Below are 23,264 nucleotides of genomic sequence, written 5' to 3'. Positions count from 1 at the left end.
ATCTTACAAAAACAATGTTGAAAACTATCTTTACATGTAATTGAAAAAAATAAAATATTATTAAGTGCAAAACATCTATCATATTTGCTGTATCCTTTCCCAATCATTTTTCTTTTAATTTGTCATATAAATATTTTAATTTAATGTAGCCAAGCATACCCATCCTCTCCATAATAATTCCTTGTATTTGTTGAATAGGAAAAAAGTCATTATCCCCTCCATAATGGAGTTAAATACATTATTTACAACCTTGGAGTCATGCTTAAGTCATCCCTCTTTCTCACTCCTTATATCTAATTAGTTGCCAAGTCTTCTTGATTTTTGTATATCTCACATCTGTCCCTTTTCTATACTCACAGGACCACCACCATAGTCCAGGCTCTCTTTACTTCATACCTGGACTATTGCAATATACCCTGCCTCCCAATCCTCTATTGGTCTTTTTGTCTTTCTTTTTTTTTTTCAGATCATCCTTCACAGTTTTCAAAATGATGGTCATAAAGCACAACTCTGATTATGTTACTCCTTGGCTCATGAAGATCTATTCCAGTGGCTCCCCCTTTGTTTCTAGGATAAAATACAAAATCCTCTGCTTGGCTTTGGAGGTCCTTTAAAAAATTCTACCTTTCAATCTGAGACAGGGGTGAAGGAAGAGATAGTGGCAGAAGTCATCTAAATGATATGCAATTAGAAAGACAGAAGAGGGAGTTCACAGTGAATGGCCTCAATTTTTTTCTATAAAATATGAGTCAAGGTTCCCACTTGAGCACATTAAGGGAAATGAGGGAGACACAGGAGATTTGAGCAGGGATGAAAAGGCTTAGAAGAGTTGCTGTGGAGAGTGGGATAGTGAGTTCATAAGGGAAGTACAATAGGATTGCCTAGCAGCAGTAAGGTCCCAATTGGAGTAATACGACATAAATTTGTAGTAGTCTTAGAACAGTTGTGTGTTTTCTCTATTTTTGTTCAACAGCATGTGTGTAGGAGCAGAGGCCACAGATGACAGGAATGATCCATTGCTGAGGCTTGGCAGGGTACAATTAGTGATATGATAAGGGGGCCAGGGACTCAAGAGAAGAGGAAAATATACAGTTGAACTGGTTCACCAAGAGGTCAAGATGGGGAAAAGAGAAGAGAGTAGCTAGTGGAAGGGAAATGACCTGGAAGACAACTGAAGGATGAAGGGATTAGACATCACAGTGTACATGAAGAGTAGGGGTTCAGTAAGGGAAGGCAGAAGAAGAGATAGAAAGCCAATAGATGATGGTCAGATGTGGAGATGGTGCATTTGCGAGGGATGGCAAGATCTAGGATATGACCATCTTTGTGCGGGACTGATGTGGAATGGAGGAGTAAGTAAGAAGGTCATGGGAAGTGAGTAGGTTGAGAGACCAAGTGCTTAAAGTGTTTGAGGGAAAGTCAATAGTTGAAGTCCCAAAGAATGAGGGCAGGAGCTGGGGAGGAGGGAAAAATTGTGGACCAGGTTGTTGTTTGTCCTTTGTTCCTGAAGAGGACCGTGATATCAGAAAGACAATGCCATGACTTGCAAGTGAATTGGATTTAAATGAGGGAGAGCTGTGCAAAGTCACTAACCTCACTTTGTCCTCTGGAGCCATCTGGGCCCAGTGGCAAGACATAGATCAGGAGAACTGGAGAGAGGCCCGGAGCCAGTAGGAGACCTTGGCCTTTGTAAGCTAAGGTCTTTCCCAGGTCTCAGTTTGACTGAGGGACCACCCAAGGTAAGAAATGAGGCAAAAAATGGCCTCTTTTACCTAGTCCAAAAAAAAAATTCACTCTGGGGGGAGAGGACCCTCAAGGTTTCTGGCCAAAACAGAAACAGTTGCTATTTACGTTCACTCTGAACCATTAGGGCCCAAATAATGACCCAGTGAGGCTAAACTCATTCAGGTGCTGAACTCTTTGAATAAGGAAGGGGAATGGCCTAGAGGTCCGCAGACCATAAGTACCATGACTTTGATTGGGTAGTAGTGAATTCCTTGTGCAAAAATGGAACCGTTTTCCACCAAATGAAACTTGCAGTCTTAGTTGCCTTGAGCAGAAAAAGTGAGTAACTGCTAGATAATGTAGCAGATAGAGCACTAGACCTGGAGTCAGGAAGACCTGAGTTCAAATCAGATCTCAGACACCTACTAGCAGTGTGACCTTGGGCAAGTCACTTTAACCTTACTTTCCTTATCTGAAAAATGGGCATAATAATAAGACCTACACCTGAATTCAAGTCTGCCTGAGACACTTAGTAGCTGTGTGAACCTGGGCAAGTCACTTAACCCTGTTTGCCTCAGTTTCCTCATCTGTAAAATTAGCTGGAGAAGGAAATGGCAAACCACTTCAGTATCTTTGTCAAGAAAACTCCAAATGGGGTCATGAAGAATTGGAAACAACTGAAAATGACTGAACAACAACAGCCTCCCAGGGTTGTTGCAAAGATCAAACGAGATGATAATTGTAAAGCCCTTACCACAGTGCCTGGCACATAGTTAGTGATGTATATATATATGCTAGCTATTATTGTTATCACACACTGGAACCCCAATCTTCTTGACTCCAAGGCTTCCTGAATTTATACACTCTACCATATTGCCTCTCATATAATACAATACCATAATGCAGTTAAGACCAACAATTATGAAGAATCTGAAAAGACTTTCATGAAAAGAAATGTGGGGAGATGGAAAAGAAAGGAAATAGAACCAGAAGGACAGAATGCATACTAACTAGAACTAAATTATTGATTGAAAATGAATGAACAAAGAATCCTACTGGAGGCTTAAAAGGCACGACTAGAGTTATGATATTTTGTTGTTTGAAACTTAATTAAATGCAAATCATTAAGAATAAGTTTAATTATGTTGACAAAATATATCTTCTTGGATTTGAGAAACCCCCTAGTCTTATCAACCATAGAGCTATACTCCATCCCATAGCGCTGGATTAGTCAGTCAGTCAGTCAGTCAGCAAGTATTTACTAAGTGCTTAATATGTGCCAGGCACTCTGCTAAGCATTGGGGATATAAGGAAAGGCAAGGAGCTCACAGTCTAATGGGAGAGATGATACGGAAACAACTAAGCAGATACAAGATAGACACAGTTATCCCTTCTACATTGTGACTTTCCCCATTGCCGTTTCAGTATATCACAGGTTGGCATAAGAAATTAATGAGAATCTGGGGGGAGCTTTGCAGAAGCCGCAGACAACCCACGAAGGCTAGCCAATGACATCAAAAAAGTTTAGAAACTCAGAAATGCATAAAATATGTGTAAAGTATTTTATACTATCAACATATTTTAGCTTTTAATACCATAATAATTCAGACTTCTCTGGTACAAAGGGAGGGCCAAAAAATTTTATTTGGATTCTCCAGGTCGGGAGGTGGGGGGCAAGGGCCATACTCCTAATCCCCACAATGTGGAAAGGAAAGCTGTACAGAGGAAATGGAAGTCACTCAGAGAGGAAGGAGTTAGCAACTGGGAGAATCAAAGAAGACCTCCTGAAGTGGCTGGGATTAGAGCTACTGTGTTGAAGGTGGCTGATGAAGATAAGGGTGGGAAGAGAGAAAGGGGTAGGACATTCTCACCTTGGAGGATAGCTAATGCAAAGCATGGAAAGAGGAGGCCAAGGAACTACAAGTGAACCAGTATTGCTGGAACCTAGAGTTGGTGGGGAAGAGAAAAGTGTAAGAAGATTGGAAAGGTGGGATGGGGTCAGGTTACGAAAAGCTTTAAATGCCAAACAGAGGAGTTTATATTTGATGCTAGAAGTGATAAAGTTCCACAGGAAATTATTGTAGGGGATGAGGAGAGGAGGCAGGGAACATGGCCAGACCTGTGCTTTAGAAAAATTGTCTTGGGAACTGAGTGGAAGATAAAATGTAGAGAGGAGAGACTTGAGACAGGGAGATCCATTAGAAAGCTATTGCAATAGTCCAGAAGGGAAGTAATAATTCATTATTAGGGTAACAAAGTTTAAAAAGAGAGGGAGAGAAGTAATAAGAGTTTTGGCTGTATGAGTATAGAGAAGGGAATGTATACAAGTGATGTGAAGATAAAATGATTAGATGTGGCAACAGATTAGATATATGGAGTGAGTATGATTGGAGGCTGATGATGACACTAAGTTTGTGAACCTGGGTGACTAGGAGGACAGTATTGTCCTCTATAGCAACAGGGGACCTGGGAAGAGGGAAGGGTTGAGGAGAAAAGATAATGAGTTCTGTCTGAGACATGGTGAGCTTGCAGTGCATCATAGGAAACTGGAGAATTGGAGCTGTCCAAGAAACATATGGTGCTCAGCATGACCATAACTCAGGAGACAGACTCTGGCTGAATATAGAGATTGGAAAACCATCTATATAAATTGATCACTGAACCCATGGGAGCTGATGAGATAAATAAATCAAGATAGAATATAGAGCAGAGGTTCTTAATATGGTGTATGTGAAATTGGGTTTATTATTATTATTTTAACAACTGCATTTCAATATAATTTATTTCCTTTGTAATCCTACATATTTTATTTTATGCCTTTAAAAACATTATTCTGAGAAGGAGTCTATAGGTTTCACCAGACTGCCAAAGGAGTCCATGACACAAAAAAGGCTAAAGAATCTCTGGCATAGAGGGAGAAAGGAAAAGAGCTCAGGACAGAGACGTGTGGGATACTCAAGGTTAGCTAGCATGACATCAATGAAGAACCAGCAAAAGAGACTGAGAAGGAGCAGACAGACAAATAGGAGAAGAATCCAGAAAGGGAATTGTCATGAAAACCTAATGAGGATAGAGAATCCAGAAGAAGGTAATCAACAGAGTCAAATATTACAGAAGTTTAGGATTGAGAAAAGACACATGTACATATATACATATGTAAATATATTAAATATACAAATATACACATATGTATATGTATGTATATGCATGGAGAGAATATGAGCATTTATTAAGCACTTACTATGTACCAAGCCTGTGTTTAACTCTGGGAATATAAACACCAGCCCCACCCCACCCCAAAAAAGACACTCCCTACCCTCAAGGAGCTTACATTCTAATGGTCAAAGACAACACATGAAGGAGAGCTAGAAAACTGGAGAGGGGATTCAGAAAGACCAAGGAAGGCTTTCCTTTCCTCTGCTTCCCAGATGTCTTACTCCTTTATCTCACTGGATCTAAAAGGTTAGTCCATTCACTCTAACAAAACACAGTTCTCATCACCTTCAACTGCCAGGCTATCCAAGTACTAGTCCAAGGGCTGATAACTTGAAGGGTCTCTCATCCATGTAGCCTGGAGCTATCTAAGCAGGGTAGGAAAACCAATTTGCAAGTGGGCAGGGCTAAGAAATCAGGGAGGAGTTCATCCTAGTGCTCAGAGGCTGTTATAACTCCTGACATAGAAAAGAGCACTGGACACACAAGAGGAACCTCCAAACATGAAGAGGTCAATTGAGCTATCCCTGGTAGGATTCTTCTGGGTCCTCACCTTCCTGTGCCATGCTGAAAACTCATGCCCAGGTAAGCAAGGGTAATTCCTTTACAGCTACATTTAACTTCCAAGGACAACTCTCCTTCAGGAAGAGCCACAGAGAATGGACAATGAGTTTTCATATCCTCTTCACGACAGGGGACAGGTAAAATCCCCCCATGTCCCTGGGATCTCCCTTGGCTTCCCAGACCAGAAAGCCCAGGAGTAGTGCTGCCAATAAAGATATTAGTGGGTCTGAGGAGTTTCAGGGGGGCTCAGCTGACAGCCTGCAAGACGGAAATTGACTCTGAAGGTTGTTGCTGAGGCCAGTGTCACCATGCAGGTAAGAATGCCCAATCCACAAAAATCCAGGCTGACTAAAAAGATCACATGTGGATAGAAACACCCTGTCTTTCTCCTCAGTTATTTTACAAAAGGATCTATCACTTTGTAAAGTAATTCCCCACAGGACTCTTTTAATAACAGGCTTTCTTTGTGTGCATATGATGTAATCCCTTACATACACAACTTTTTATTGTGTAAATGAAGGTTACCAGTTGTCTCTATATGTGTCACTGAAAAATTAACAATTTCGGAGGATCTTGATTACACTCAATTGTCAATTCTAATATTTATTTGATATAAGGTTTCCACGATGAGTATAGGAGGCCTTTAATAAGTATTGGTTAAGCAAATGGTACATATAAGTAAATTTTCTAAAGTTTTCAAGTACAATGAAATTCAGTCAAGGTTTTCCTTTCCTCACAATTTTGATTCAGGTAATTATTGCTCAAACTTAGATGGATGGATATATAGATGGATGAATGAATGAATAAATAAATAAATAGCTTTTTTTAATGGTAAAATTAAAAACATTGCCATGAATCATGTATTTACTCATTTTTCTTCCCTGCTGGAGATACAGTGTGATGACTTGAGGCTGAGAATTAGACAGTTATTTCAGGCAAGGTCTTTTTTGCTGCCTCTACCATCTAAAGAAGAAGGCAGCAGCTTCTTGGGCCTCTCAGCCTAAGCCTAGGCCCTCATTGCGTATTTCAGAGGTGAAGGTGGTAGGTCTGGAATCCTCAGAGAAGATCTTCATGATCCAAGGGTGCTCAGGAGCTCCTGGAGCCCCAGGACCCAAAGGAGAAGCTGGAATTGCTAGAGAAAGAGGTATGCAGTTTCCCTGGAAGAGCCTTTACCAAGGAGGGAAGAAGAAAAAGAAATAAAAAGAGAGAGACTGGGAGGAAAGGGAGGGAGTAGAAGGGAGAAGAAAAAAGGAATAGAAGAGAAGAAAAATGAGATTAAAAGATCTCTCTGTGTCCTTCCCCGCCTCCCCTCCCTAGCCCAATAAGCTCAGTTCTGCAGAGCTCTCCTATCTCCATCTGCATCTCCACTCCTGTCTTTGGTCTCAAACTAGGCTAAGGGCAGCCTAGGTCTTCATCCTTGGGTCCAGAAAAGCTAAGGCTGCCCCTTCTTTCCCCACTCAAGTGATAGTCACGAGTTTCATCTCTATCCTAAAAGGACCTAAGCTTTCATCCTTGTGTTTGCAGGACTGAAAGGTCCTCCAGGTAACCCAGGTAAAGCTGGCCCAATGGGAAGCAAAGGTAAGAGAGAACAATACCTCAGCATCTTTGATATACACCTAATAACAGAGGCTCTTCAGTACCTTCAGTACAGTATTTCAATTCATCACCTATTCACTAAGTGCCTTATTTGTGTGAGGCACTGGACTAACTTCTGGCAAAATGCCTTGTGATGTGAAGGGGTGACCAATTTGTATATCACTAAAAAGGAAAAACTTGGTAGAGTCAAGGGGAGAATTTATTTTTCTCCAATCCCAGAGTGAGCTGTTATTTGCTTTTTCTGGATCTGGCAGGCGAGAAGTTTTTAAAAGGAAGTACAAATATGGCAACTTGTTTTGCATTTTGTCAAACCATCATGCTTGAAAAAGTAGGGAACTGATTTGTTTCACAAAATCTAATGTTTCTAATTTGTTTGGAGGATAGAAGACATCATATGAGAGCGTGACATCTACTGGTTAAGTGAGGTATTGCTACTTAGCTCCGTCAGATATCCACAGATTCCTCTTCATTAAATGGTGGAGTTATAAAAGAGTTTGGAGGTCAGTTATGAATACCCAGGTCAAAGGAGGAAAGGAGGGCTCCAAGATACAAAAGAGATTTTAGTCTCAGGAAATGATAGTATGATGATAAGAAAGTTAAAGCTTTTCCTGGAGCTACATGACAATTCTGATCAACTTCAACAATATGCAGCCCACAACACACCCAAATGCTGCCCAAACCAGATTAAAATATAATCAAATAAATAAAAATACAATAAAACACAGATAATATTACATTTTAAAACTAAGTCAATATGTGACCCACAGGGAGCTTTATGTACATATTAGTTACTAGTTTCTTGAGTTTGACACCACTGATCTACAGTATAACACCCATTATGTCATAGTGCTGATCACCCTTTATTCTCTGAGTTTCCAACTCAGTCGCTGGAGATTTTTTTCTGTGCAGAAGAATCTCCAACTTTATAGTGAAAATTGAAGGGAAAATGGTACTCTTTTTGGAAATTCCCTTTGCAGCCTTCTTTGCTGAGATATATCTATTATTTAAGGAGGGAGAGTGCAATAATTACAAGACTCCCAAGAATCATTGAGCATGGACGCAGGTGCGCACACATAGAGAGAGAGACACACACACACACACTCACACAATTATTGTTGAGTCCTCATAGTACCTAATAAATGCAACTTCCTCCCGTGAAGAACCCTCATTGGGATGGATGGAAGAACAGGTTAGGAGTACCAGACCAGTGATTATACTTTAGATTTCTGCCCAAAATCCCAATTTATTTTTGGTTTTTATGTAGTCAAAGATAAAAGGCACACAAGATGCTGGTGGATACAGAGAATAGAGAACCAAGGCATTATAGGCAAAGAATCAGGGAAGAAGGGGCCTTGGAATGAGATCCACTCTACTTATATTCTTTCTGAAGTATACACTCATAGAAGCCTTGTAGTAACCACAAGAGGTCATAAAGTCCATCTCCTACCTCCAGAAAGGCCTAAAATTAAACCATCTCAATGCGACTGAATTTAACAAATTGAGGACATAGTGGTAGATAAGACGGAGGTCTTTCTCTCAAGGAGTTAAGGAGATAATTCAGGTGCACAAACAGATATGATATATATTTAACTGAGATAAGTATAATGGGGTTTCCCTTTACATGTATAATGGATTTACTTCGTAATCTCACCCACGTAAGCAGGTTGGGTCCTCAGAGGGACAGCTACTATAACTATTTTCATGGTTCTAGTAGTAACTTCAGAATGGCAGGTGGTGAGAAGATGGGGAAGGTATTGAGGTGTAGTCTTACTACTATTGCTCCCAAGCCCAGCATACTTCCCAGATAGCACAATTAACTTAACAAATGCATTTATTCAAAAGGCAAAGCAAGAACAGTAATCACATAACATTCCACTCAATAATCTGGGATGTATTCTCCCTCAAATGCATGTAGCACGAATAGGAAGAGTGGATTCAAATTTAAAGTTACTCGGCAGTGAGGCATGGCAGATGTGCTGGACACATGGCTCTACTGCTAAGCTGGGCTGCTCCACTACTACAGGGCCAAGCTGCTGCTCTGCTAGGATGGGCCTCTTAGCTGGTGGGGTAGAGTTGTACTCCTTCAGAAAAGGCAAAGAACCTTAACCTGAGACTTGTAGAAATTCTCCATGTCTATTCCCTTGTCCGGGCCCTGAAGGGTTTTCACCTCCTAGGCAGCAGGTGTCAGGGCAGAAAAGTATACAGTCTCTCTTCTATCAGGTTCTGGAGTCTTCCCTTAGATCAATCTTCCTTCCCAAATCCAATGAATTTTCCTCAATCCTCATTCTCTTTGACTTCTCCATAGCCATTGACATTGTTAATCACTCTTTCTTCCTTGACACTCTCTTCTCTCTAGGTTTTCAGGACACCACTTTTTCCTGGTTTTCCTCCTACCTATCTGATCACTTCTCAGTTTCCTTTACTGGCTCTCCCTCCAGATCACACCCTCTAACCACACATGGCCCTCAAGGTTCTGTCCTGGGCCCTCTTTTTTTCTCCCTCTATATTACTTCCCTTGGTGATCTCATTAGCTCCCATGGATTTAATTTTATATATATATATATATATATACACACACACACACACACATATATTATATATTAATTATATATATAATAATCTCTATACTGATGATTCTCAAATCTACCCTTCCTACCCCAATCTCTCTGCAGACCTCCAATCTCACATCTCCAACTGTCTTTCAGACATCTCAAACTGGATATTCAGAAGACGTTTTAAACTCATTATGTCCAAAACAGAACTCATTATCTTTCCCCTCACTCCCAAACCCTTTTCCTTTTCAAGCTTCCCTGTCAATGGTGTAAAGGGTACAACTGTCTTCTCAGCCCCTCAGGCTTGCAACCTAAGAGTCATTCTGGACTTCCCACTATCTCTCACTCTCCATATGCAATCAATTGCCAAAGTCTGTCAATTTCATCTTTATAATATCTCTCATCTGTGCCCCCCTCTCTCCTCTGACACTGCTTTCATTCAAGCACAGGCACTCATCACCTCACACCTGGACTATTTGCCTCAAATCTCTCCTCACTCCAGTGCACCCCCAATTCAGCCACCAAAGTGATTTTCCTAAAGCTCAGGTCCAACTATGTCATCTCTCTACTAAATTCAATAAGCTTTCTATCACCTCCAGGATCAAATACAAAATCTTTTGTTTGGCATCCAAAGCCCATCATAACCTAGACCCCACCACCAACACCTTCCAGTCTTCTTGTACTTTACACTTTACACCACACACACACACACACACACACACACACACACGTATTCTTTGGCCTCCTTGCTATTCCACAAATAAGACACTCCATCTTTTGGTTCTGAGAATTTTGACTGGTTGTCCCTCATTTCTGGAGCACTCTCCCTCCTCATCTCTGCCTTCTGGCTTCAAGTCCCAAATAAAATGCCATCTTCCAAGAGAAGCTTTTCCCAGCCCTCCTTAAATCTAGTGCCTACTCTCTTTTCATTCTTTCTTATTTATATTTGTTTGTATATGGTTATTTGCATATTGTCTTCCCCCCATTGTGAGCTCCTTAAGAAAAGGGACTATTCTTTCCCTTTCTTTGTATCCTTAGCAGTTAGCATAGTGCCTGGCACATAGTAGATACCTAATAAATACTCATTAATTGACTGACTGTTTCACAGCTGGATACCCTCAGTGAGAGACTTCTTCTAATTTATGGGGATTAACCAGTATACTTACTATATCCTCATCTCTTCAGGCTAAGCCATAAGCAAGTATAACTCTAAGTCTCTACATTTGCCCAATAATTACGAAGAATTCTAGGGTTCAAGGTTCGTCATTTATTAACTCTAAAGTTCTCTCTTTGATCACATGAAAGTGAGCATCTGGGAAACAATGCACTGAAGTTGTCTTTGCCCTAAAAAAGTGGTCTCATCTGGCTGCTTTCTTAGCTTTTTTCATATTCAATTCACACTCCTTTTCAGTCAGTAATGTCAGTGTCTGAAAGGGAACATAACCTTATATAAATAGAAAAGAAGCACAAAATGTTCTTAGATATTCCCATTATCTGAGGCAATAAACAGTTAACTGATATACTTGCCCAAGGTCTCCCAATGAAGTGGGCCAAAGTTCACTGGTTGAGTCTCAACCTCTTTAGGTCACTAGGATCTAGGCCAAGGTTACGCTTCTGGGCCTGACTTCAACTTGAGAACTCACACTCAGCTCTAAAATTAGCTTTCCACAAATGTATTTTAAAGCATCCTTCCATATCTATCCCCTATACAAATTTCCCTCCCTTTCTTCCTTCCTTTCCTCCTTCCTTCCCTCCTCCCTCTCCCTCCACTCCTGTCCACACAGGGAATTGTACCCTTACTCATCAAGGTTTTGGGGCTCGATTTCTTTTTTATGGACTATGCCTTAAATACAAATCACTCTGGCTCTCATTTATTGGCCAATAATAAGTTCTTCCCAAGCCTCAGTTGGTCATTGTTTGCAACCTAATGGCTCAGAGGGAGTGTAGACAGCAATTGTTCCTGTTTTGGCCAGAAACCTGAGGGTCTTCCCCTCCCATATTGATTTTATTTTATTTATTTCATTGACTAGGTAAAAGGACATTCTTTGCCTCATTTTCATGTAGTCTTAATCAAATGGGCATTGCCTTAGGCAAACTGAGACCTGGGAAAAACTTTAGCTTAAAAAGGTCAAGGCCTCCCGATGCATCCAGGGCCATCCTGATCTATATCTTGCCACTGGACCAGACTGCTCAAGAGGAGAAAGTGAGGCTGGTGACTTTGCCCAGCCCTTCCTCCCTGAAATCCAATTCACTTGCAAGTCATGACATTTTCTTGATGTCATGGTCCTCTTTAGGAACAAAGGACAAACAACAAGAAACAGACCAAGTACTGTCTGTCCTTTATACAGCCCCAAGGAATAAATCTAAAGCTGTAGCCAACACATGACTGACCAAAGATACCAGGGGGAAAGAGGAGAGAGCTCATTCTCCTGACTTCATCACACTTTATCCCCTGGGTTGTTAGATAGGATTATACTTCCTCCCCTTTCACTGATTGCATAACTAGACAGACTCCAGTAAAGCATGAAGTTGGCAGCCCTTACTAGTCGTAATCAGTATCAAGAAAATAAATTCCCAGAACAACAAGAACAAAGATCTCTCCAGAACAGCCAAGAATTAAAATTTGTTTCTCTCTTTCAGGAGAAAAAGGAGCCCCAGAGATGTCATCTTCCTTTGGTGAGAATATTCCCCATAATTACCCATGACAAGTTTGGAGAGCTGTGTGTGAAGAGGAAAAAAAAAAACTCTTAGTTTGAGAGGGTCCTTTCTCCCCAGACCCCAGGCTGTGGTCCTCTCCTGCCTACACAGTACAATCCTGACATTGTGACATAGGAGCTAGGTGGTACAGTGGATAGGGCTCTGAGCTTGGAGTTAGGGAGACCCAAATTCAAATCTAGTCTCAGCTATGTGACCCTAAGCAAGTCACATACTCTTTGTCTGCCTCAGTTTTCTTAACTGTAAAATGAGGGTAATAACAGCACTTATTCCCCAGGGTTGTTGTGAGGACCAGATGAGATAATATTTGCAAGTTGCTTAGCACAGTTTCTGGAGTAAAGTAAGTGCTATATAAATGCTTATTTCCTTCCCTCCCCTCTCCCATGCTTCCTACTCCTGGCCAACTGTTACCTGGTACTTTCAAAGCTCTTAAAAGGAAAGGAGAGAATAACTGAAATAGAAGATCTTTAGGATACTAGGATCATAAATTTAGAAAATGAACTTGAATGCCCAGGAAGCATCCTACCCTCTATGGAAGAACTGTTGTTTAATCATTCAATTGGGTCCAACTCTTCATGATCCTGTGGACCATAGGACACCAATACTATCCATGGGGTTTTCTATACTAAAGTGGTTTGCCATTTCCTTTTCCAGCTGATTAAAGCAAATAGAGGTTAAATAACTTGTCCAGAGTCACACCGCTAGTAAGTATCTGAGGCTAGATTTGAAATTGGGACTTCCTAACTCCAAGTTTAGTGCCCTATCCACCGATCCATCTAGCTACCCCATGGAAGAATTACCACAAAATTTTTAAAAGGGGGTAGGGAGGTCAGAAGCTAGAGAGGAAGTGATATTTGAGAGAATTAGTCCCATACTGGAGTCAGGTCAGAGATCTCTTCTGGAGAGCATTGGTCTGCTCTTGATTTGTTGAGAGGTAGAAGAAAAATGGAAGAGCAGAGAACTACCAAGAGAGGTGAGGCCAAGAGGAAAAGTCAATAGCCTCCTCAGTTTCTTGTAGCTCTGATACATATACTTGGGGTGAAATCAAGGGAGCTGACATGGACTCTGTGCCCCATGTCTCACATCCTGGTCCTTGTGTGTCACATTTGGTCCTCTGAACTTTGCCCCATTTTTCCTTTCATCTCCAGGGGCAAAGGACCTGGAAAACATGCTGTGTATGAATGGTAAGTGTGGCCCTGGATTACAGAAGAAGCAGCTGAAAGGGAGCACCAACTTTGGAATGAGAGAACATGAATCCAAAGCCCAAATCTGATACTTACCACCTGTGTAACTTTGGGCAAATTACTTAACTCCTCTGGCACCTTTTCCTCATCTGTAGAATGAAGGGGTTGGATTAGGTAGCCTTTTGGGTTCCTTCCAGGTCAAAATCTATAATTCTATGGGAGTGGCCCCTCTAAGGACAGGGCACCAGCTTGTAGGACAATGCTCAGGCAGGAAGGGCATTCTGCGATACTTGGGTCTAGAGAGGGACCACCAGAGTTCCACCAGCCTCTAAAGCACCTGAGGTGAAATGACTTTCACCATCACTTTGCAGGCCTGGGTTTGTAAGGCTGGAATTCCAGAACTGATGATTTTGTCTTGGGCACTATGTCTGAGTAGACGGTAGCTGCCACCAGTGGAACAATTTGATCTAGGCCAGAATAGGGATTGGACTTGTGATTTCATTGTTGTCGTGAACTCCTGGAAGAGGAAATTCCCTCCTCTAATGCAGATTGTCACTTCTGCTTCCATTCACAGTCTTAGAGAGTTGGCTAGAGCACTAAGACACTAAGTGATCTGCCCAGTACCACAGAGCCAGGGTGTGTCAGGCAGAACACAGCCCACCTGACTCAGATGCCAGCTCTCTATGCACTTTGCCACACTGCTTCTCTTCAGGTTACGACTTAAAAAAAAAAAGCAACACAGGTCTTGCTCTCAAGACACTTGCAGTCTAGATGTGCAGACACAACATGCATATCAATAAGTATGATATGAGGTAAACCAGGATAAGGACAAAAGAAAGATGGAGACAGAGTCCTATAAGAAACTTGAGGAATTCACATTCAATTGAAGTGGAGCAGGAACGAGTGAAAGATATAGAGATAAAGGATGTGAAGACTTCATAAGAGAGGTGGCCGATCTTAAGAGAAAAAGATTGCAACAGCAAGGAGTGTGCTCCAGGCATGGAGTATACTTCTTAAATGCACAGAAAAAAGGGATCAGAGAATTGCTAGTGGTTCAGTTTGGCTAGAAAGTAAATCACATGAAAGATATCAGAGTGAAATAAAGGTAGGTTGGAGCCATATTGTGGAGGGCCTTACAGACCAGAATAAGGAATTTGTATTTTTTTCTATGACCATTAGGGAGCTCCTAAAGGTTCCTGAGCATAGGAGTGACAGAATCAGACTGTGCATTAAGAAGGTGGATTTTGCAGCTGCATAAAGGATGGATTGGAGAGAGGAGAGAAAGGAGTCAGGCTGTTTCAGTAGTCTAGGTCAGAAGTAATGAGGTACCGAACCAGGGTAGTAGCTGCATGAGTAAAGAAGAGACAAATTTGAGAGATGTTGAGGAGAGAAAATTGACAACAGTTGGCAACTGATTGTAGGCAGAGTGGTGAGGGAGATGAGAATGATGGCCCTATCAACAAAAAATAGAAAAATTGAAAAGAAGGGAAGCTTTAGGAGGGAAATTGGTGAGTTCAGGTATGAACATGTTTTTGAAATGCCAATGGAAGTCAGTTATTTGGAGATATACGACTAGAGACCAAGGGAGAGATTAGGGCTAGAAATATAGATTTGGGAGTCAAATGCATGAAGGTGATCATAGAAGCCATGAGAGTGGACTAGACCAGTCCACAGAGAGACAGAAAGAGAAAAAAAGAAGCAGGCCAAGGAAAAACCTTGGGTACACCTTGTTTTGTGTAGGCATTTTCAACCTGAGCTACATTTACCCCCTTCATCATTTGGCATTTCCAGGACCAAGAACCTGCAAGGATCTGCTAAACCAGGGGAAGATCCTGAGTGGCTGGTTCACGATCTATCCCTATGACTGTACCCCCATGACTGTGGTGACATGGACACTGATGGTGGTGAATGGACTGTGAGTGACTACCTCCAGGAGCAGGCTGGCCCAGACCCAAATCACTTCCTTTCTCTATGTCTCTGCTTCTCCATCTTTAAAATGAGGGAGTTGGACTAGATAATCTCTAAGGTCCCTTCTGGCTCTGACATTCTGCAATTCTGTGCAGGGAGCTAATACCCCATAGTTAATCACACTTTGTGAGGAGCCTGCTCAGGGCCTCTTTTCTCATCACTAACCTTCCCAACTAACTAGCTATTCATAGAATCTAGAATCCAGAAACCAAGTGCAGCTAGGTGGCACAGTGGATAGCGCACTGGCCCTGAAGTCAGGGGGACCTGAGTTCAAATTTGACTCAGACCAAACATTTGACAATTACTAGCTATGTGACCCTGGGCAAGTCACTTAACCCCAATTGCCTAAAAAAAAATAGAATCCAGAAACCAAGAGTGAGAACGAGACCTTCTCTGATCCTGTAGTCTAGTGGTCTCAAACTCAAATATAAAGAAGCAGTAAGCTATAGATTGAAGGCCACATGTTGACTTTTTTTTTAATTGTATATTTTAAAAAATTTTTCCACCAATTACATGTTAAAACAACTTGTCACATATTGACTTTTAAAACCACATATTAACACTATCATGATTTATTTTCTTTTTATTTATTTTGTTAAATATTTCCCACTCAAAGCTTAATCTAGTTTGGGCCACACTAGGGAGTATTGTGGGTCACATGTGGCTGTAGGTACCATGTTTGACACTTCTGCTGTAATCCACTTTCTTTTCCTTCTAATAAGCATCCCTGAAGTGTTTCTGGATCTCTAGGAAAGAGGTTCCACAGTTACAGGTTATTGTCTATTTCAGTGTCCAACAACACTTCTCGCTGGAAAAATCTCCTTTGGGTCTTACCTGACTTCCTTAGTAATAGAATTTTGTCTCTCTTATTCTGTCTTCAGGGGAGATGGAGAATGGCTGGTCAGTGAGTTCCTTATAATAATCTTCATGTGTTTGAATGAAGTTATTAGATCTTGTACTTAGTTTTCTGTTCTCCAGGAAAAACTAATCTCAAACTAAAACAAGAAGAAATTGCCTAAGGTTTAGTGGGAGAGTCTTTGACTATATGGTCTAGGAAAGAGCATGTTAACTAGAGGACCCTAGGAGGATTTTATTCTTTCAAGCATAGTCACAGAATCATGGAATCATAAGGGACCTCAGACTTCATGTACTCCAATCATTATCTGAACAGAAATCTCTTCAACCATGTCCCAGACAAGTATCCAGCATCTACCTGAAGACCTTCAATGAGAAGAAACTCATTGTCTCCCAAGACAACCCATTAAACTATGGAACCCTTTTTGCTAGTCATTGTAGGCAGCAAGTGGCAATAGCCAACAAGGCAGGCTAAGCTGCCCATGTACTAGGAGATCCTCACTCTCTCTGTGTAAGCCTTTCTTTCAACTCTCTCCTCTCTCAAAGGAGAAAGGTCTTTCTTTCAAACCTACCCCTCCGAGAATGGTGGCCATCAATTGGAAAGGGAAAGTACTCCAACCCATGCTTCACTCCTGACAGCCTGCCACTTTCACAGGCTCCTAATTTATTTCTAGGATTATCTAAATCCCTATGTCAGGCTTGCATGATCTAGCAACGTTCTCTCCCTTTGCCCTAATAGCTTAAAGTCCCCAGATCACTAGCCGCTGACCCAATATTCTGTCTCCTCGAAGTCAAGAATACTTCCTCTCTTATTTTCTCCTTATTCATAAGCCTTAAAGAACATGTGGACCCAGCTTAGCATTTCTGGTGGCCAACACCCAGATCACTAGCCGCTGACCCAATATTCTGTCTCCTCGAAGTCAAGAATACTTCCTCTCTTATTTTCTCCTTATTCATAAGCCTTAAAGAACATGTGGACCCAGCTTAGCATTTCTGGTGGCCAACAGGGTTTTATTGTAGGTAAATAAGATCTAAATTGAAAGCAACACATATGGAAGAAATGCTCACACACCTAGCTAAGTAAAAGGGAAAAGCCGTTTTGCAAGGAATCAGAAGAGGTTCTTCCCACATTCCTCTGATCTGGTCTCTTGTGCTATTTCTTACCTCCTCAGAGCTGCAGATCCCTGAGCTGCCCTTCTGGATCCTGATGCATCACCATACAGTGTTATTTCAGGTTTTTTGATAGACTCACTCATAGCTTAAATCTCTCACTATGCTGCTTGCTACTGTTTCAGCTCTACTCTCTTTCTTCTGGCTTACCTGTCTCTTGAGTCTTTTCTTCTTCCTACTTCAGTCAAATCATCCTTTTGCCAAGTCTGTGTGCTCCCAAAGGCAGGCTACATTCTACTGAGGCAAACTCTCTCTTTCTGTGACTTCTACCTACTGCTCCTTGTCCTCTGCTCTGGGATGATATAGAACAATCCTAATGCTTCAACCTTTCAGGCACTTGAAAACAGATACTCCACCCCTTCATAACCTTCTGTTTTCCAGACTGTACATACCTACTTCTGTTCCCTCCTCTTTTTCCATCACAGGTTTTCCAGAGACGAGCTGATGGGTCTGTGAATTTCTTCCGGAACTGGGCTGCATACAAGAGAGGCTTTGGCAGTCAGCTAGGGGCATTTTAGATGGGGAATGACAACCTCCATCACCTAACAACTCAGAGTAAAAAAATTCATCATCTCTACCCACATTCCCCTGGGTCCAGGCAAAGGGTCCTCACCCATAGATATAGGGCATATACAGATAGGGTGGTCCATATATGGTATGATGTGAAGAACACTATAAAATGTCCCCTTGCCCAAAAGTATCTTCCTACCTATTTGTCATAGAGACTAGAAGACTACCAATAGAGAATCACTCCTTTAGCTCAGAAGGATCTCTAGTCAATTCAGTTCAGTTCAATCAATTCAATCCAACAAATACTTAAGTATCTACTACATGCCACGTTTTGTTTCTATGAGGGTTTTTTCCCCCTCACACAGACTTTCTACAAATACAGAAATTTAGACTCTCTATAAATATTAATGTAACTATTCACATGCTAAATGTGAGTTCACAAACATAGACAGGCATCAAAAACAGATGATATACTTACTAATGGGGGAATGAAAATATCTAATATTGACAGTCTCAATATAAATGAAACTGGAAAACATGGCAGATAGGCTAAAGGAAAGGCACAGACTATGCTCATGGACAAATCTGGGGACAATATTTATAGTTTCAACTTGTCACAAGAGCCCTGGGGGTTGGAGAAGTCCAGCAGCCCTATCAATGGGAAGTGAATAAAGAAGATAGAAATGTGATAAATTAAAGCAACTGGCCTAAAACTTCAAGCCCTAAAGATAGTCCAGTCTGGAGACAGCAGGGTACCCTTAGGAAGTAGGAGTTGACTAATAAAACACAATTTCGTATCCTTTCTAAACAGGAAACAATGAACTCTGAATTGACCTCCAAGACTTTGACCAAAACCATTTCTTTGCCAAGTACACATCATTCCAGATTCTAGGAGAGACAGAGAAATATAAGCTGCTTCTGGGAAACTTTGTGGATGGAAATGCAGGAGTGTTATCCATGTTTCTGTGACAAGTAGAGGGCTCCAGAGAAGCAGTAAAGGGTCATGTGTTCAAATATCCCCACAAAGACTCATCCCTTAAAAAGAAGCATTGCTTTTCCACCACCTTGCCCCCACAACGCTGGCTGCCATTTCTGCTTCCTTGGCCAGAGCTTTCTACCTCCCTACAGCCTATGACTTAGGCACAATCCCAAGGATGTAAAACCATTGGATACTCAAGAGAGAGCTCAAGAGAGACTCTCCCTAGGTTCTGATACTTGCTCTATCACTGCAATACCTTGGGCAAGTCAAGCCTCAATTACACCATCTACAAGAAGAGGGGGTTGGATGAGATCATCTCTAAGGTGTCCCAGTGGTATGTGATGTTATGATCTATTAAAATGATGAGGCCACAGGCCCTTGTGTCTACCCCTCAGAAACTTACAGGTATGGAATAATGGCAACACAAAGCTTAATGGCAGATTTCACATTTTAGAATAGCTTGTCTATCCCCAGAAACAAGAAAACCTAAGAGAGATGATGATCAGACAATACATGTATTTGAAAGAGTTGGTTAGGGAAAGGTGTACCCTGAAGGGGAGCCTTGCAGAAATGCTACGAGACGATGTAGGGTGTGGGATGGTGAAGATAGGAGATAGATTATTTGGGGGCATAGAAAGGCCATGGATAACATAAAAAGCTGCCTCCCTTGGAAGCATAGAGTAAGTGCTTGATAAATGCTTGCTTCCTTCTTTCCTATGTAGTTAGCCCCAATCCTTCCCCTGAGCTCCAGTCCTACATAATGGACCAAGATGTTCCACCAGCACTTCAGACTCAACATATCCAGAATTTGAACTTTTCATCTTCCCCAGTAAACCTGCCCTCCTCCCAGCTTTCCTATTTCTGTCATGAGCACCCCTATCTTCCCAGAGCACCAAATTCAAAACCAAATCTTTGAATATTCTTGCTCTTCTATCCCTGGATGCAAGTTAGTTTGCAAGTCCTGTCAGTTCTGTAAGAAGAAAGGGAACAAGCAAAAAACACCCACTATGTTCCAAGCATTGGACTAAGCACTTTACATATGTTATTTCATTTGTTCCTCACAAGAACTCTGTAAAAAGTAGGTGCTATTATTATTTCTATTTTACAGTTGAGGAAATGGAGATAGACAGAGCTTAAGTGATTTGCCCAGGGTCATACAACTAGTAAATGTCTGAGCTGGATTTGAACTGAGGTCTTCCTGACTCTAAGCCCAGCACTCTATCCACTGAACTACTTAGCTTCTATAATGTCTCTCAATTCTGTCCTCTTCTCTTTACTTACAGTTCTACCACCCTAGCTCAGGCCCTAATCACCTCTGACCTGGGCTATTGGAGCTTCTTAACTGGTTTCCCTGCCTCCATTCTCTCCCCTTATTCATTCTTCACACCATTCCCAAAATACTTTTCCTCAGACATAAATTTGATCATGTCATTCCCCTGCTATAAAGCTTTAATGGCCCCCATTGCCTCCAGCATAAAATGGAAAATCATCAGTCTAAAATTCAAGGCCTTTCATAGCTTGCCTCCAACCTCCTTATTTCACATTAAGCCATCATACAACTTACATTGCAGACAAACTGGATTCCTAGGTGATCCCTGAACTCAATATATTAACTCTTGCTTCTTTATATTCATTCAAGCTTCCCCCTATTCCTGGCTTTTCTCTGCCTTTTCTATATTTTTTTTTAAGAATCAGATCAAGTACCTCATTTCTATGTTGCTTTTCTTATACTCTCCATTTCTAGTGCTCTCTCCCCACCTCTGTAATTTATGACCTGTGTGACCTTGGACAAGTCAATTAACCACTGTGAGCTCAGTTTCCTTATCTGAAAATAAAGAGTTCAGAATAGATAGCCTCTGAGGTCCCTCCCAGCTCTAAATCATCCCTCATCACATTTCACCATTTCTTTCTCTCTTTCTCTTTCCCTCCTCCTCCTCCTCTTCCTCCTCCTCCTTCTTCTTCTTCTTCCTCCTCCTCCTTCCCTCTCTCTCTTCTCTCTCTTCATCTTTCTTCTTACCCAGAGATGTTAAATGGCTACCCAATTAATCAATGACAGAGCCAGGGCTAGGACCCAGGTGCCCCTGGGCCTAGTCCATTGCACATTTCTCTAATTCCCTTTGAGTACTTTTGGAACATCATATAGGTGAACAGAGTTGGACAACTAAGAGTTTTGGTTGTACCCTAATCTCTGCAGGTGACTCAATGGGCTACCACAGTAACAAGTCATTTACCACCAAGGACCAAGACAATGATGAAGACAAGTCCAACTGTGCCCAGATATTCAAGGGGGGCTGGTGGTATGCAAACTGCCACCATGCTAATCTCAATGGGCTCTACCTCCAGGGAAACCATGAAACCTATGCCAATGGAATCAACTGGAAGTCTGGAAAAGGGTACAATTATTCTTACATGATATCTGAAATGAAGTTCAGGCCTGTCTAACCCTGCATCTCTTCATCTATTGAAAGAATTCGGGACCAGACTATTAGGGGAGGGAACTACACGAAGAATTGCTGTTGATGTTGTTCCTAACCATAGTGTGGGTTTGGCCAAGAGGGAGCAGAGATGCTACTGCTCTTTTGGGGAGGGGACGGCATTAAAGGTAATTCTACACAAGTTCTAAAGGCCTGGAAATGGCTTAAGAATGCCTTCTGCTCAATTTCTCTCTCTACCATCCTCTCCATTCTATTCCCACTACTACCATCCCAGGGCAGGCCCTCATCAGCTCATATCTGTATTATCACAATAACCTTCTGACTGGTCTCCATCTTTCAGTATTCCCCAATGCCTACATAGCTATAATACATATTTCTGCCCCAGCAATCTTCCCAAAACACATCTCTAATCATGCCTGATGTTAGATGCATATGCAGCTAGAGGGTTCCATGGCTACAGCACTGGGCCTGGAGTCAGGAATACCTGAGTTCAAACCCAGCTTTACTCGTTTAGTGGCTGTATGGCCCTAGGCAAGTCATTAAATCTCTGTTTGCCTCAGTGTTCTTAACTATAAAATGGGGGTAATAATCATATAACTTCCTACAGGGTTGTCATGAGGAACAAATAAGATAATATTTGTAAAAGCATTTAGCATAGTGCCTAGCACATAGTAGGTATTATATAAATGCTTATTCCCTTCCCTTCCCTCCCCTCTTACTCAAAAATCTAAAATGATTTCACATTGCCTACCAAATAAAAGCCTAATCTCATTTCAACCTTTGCTTAATCATTTACTTTCATGTTATATCACTGTTGCCTATGTATTTCCTTTCTGCCCAATAGAATTAGAATCTCAGCTTGAAGGGATCTCAGTGGTCATCTTATACTAAATATACTTCCACAGGAATCTTCTAATCTTCTCAACAATATCCCCAACAAGTGTTTACACAGCTTAAAGACTTCCAGTGATAAGAACTTTTTTATCAAGCAGTTAAATGATACAGTAGATAAGAGCACCAGAACTGGAGTGGAGAAGACCTGAGTTCAAAATCTGGCCTCAGATACTCACTAGCTGTGTGACCATGGGCAAGTCACTTAACCTCAGTTTCTTCATCTATAAAATAGGGATATTAATAGCACCTGCCTCTTAGGGCTATTGTAAGGGTTAAATGAGATAATAATTGTAAAGCATTCAGGACATAGTGATATATAAATGCTAGTTGTTATTACTATTAAATTGTAAGCTACTTGAAGGCAAACACTGTCTTTTGCCTCTTTCTATATCTCCAGTACTTAGTACAGTGCATGGCACATAGGAGAAGCTTAATAAATGTTGATTGGTTGATTGATTACTTCATTTCATTGTTGTGTAGCTTTTTTTCTTATATTAAAAGAAACTCTATTTCTCTGCAGCTTCCTCCCATTGCTTCAAGGTCTTCAACTGGGGAAAAGCAAAACAATTTGAATGCCTCTTCCACCTGACAGCCCTTCAAATACTAAAAGATACCTATCATGTCCTCCCTAAACCCTCTTTTCTAAGTATCCCCAGTTTCTTCAACTAATCCTTATATAAGCCATTACATTGCATGGATTCTAACCCTCTTTCTAGGTAGACATTTTAAGTTGCTTTTGTATCAGTTCTAAATACAGAATTTCATGACTCCAGGAGCTGTTGAGTTGAATGAAGGGGTACTGTGTTCCCTTCAGCTTGCTGCACTGTGTGGGAAGACTTGTGCAAGACCATAGGGAAGCAGCACTACATTAAATATCAGTATAGTACCAAGGCAATTTTCTTTT

The 23,264-nt window shown here is 41.3% G+C and overlaps 1 pseudogene across 1 annotated transcript; it reads left to right on the top strand.

Annotated features, from left to right (window-relative positions):
- The first annotated feature begins 5,395 nt into the window (after positions 1-5,395).
- LOC110205319 (ficolin-1-like) lies at positions 5,396-22,824 on the top strand (annotated as a pseudogene). Its single transcript, XR_013484715.1, has 9 exons — positions 5,396-5,523; positions 6,533-6,646; positions 7,027-7,080; positions 12,291-12,326; positions 13,514-13,549; positions 15,341-15,464; positions 17,968-18,097; positions 18,864-18,999; positions 21,227-22,824. The product of XR_013484715.1 is annotated as a ficolin-1-like (transcript).
- Positions 22,825-23,264: the final 440 nt, after the last annotated feature.

The sequence above is a fragment of the Phascolarctos cinereus genome, unplaced genomic scaffold (genome assembly GCF_003287225.1).
Source record: "Phascolarctos cinereus isolate Bilbo 61053 unplaced genomic scaffold, phaCin_HiC Scaffold_2;HRSCAF=192, whole genome shotgun sequence".
Classification (NCBI taxonomy): domain Eukaryota; kingdom Metazoa; phylum Chordata; class Mammalia; order Diprotodontia; family Phascolarctidae; genus Phascolarctos; species Phascolarctos cinereus.
Note: the sequence above shows the minus strand (reverse complement) of the source record. Positions and strands in the feature narration are given on the sequence as shown.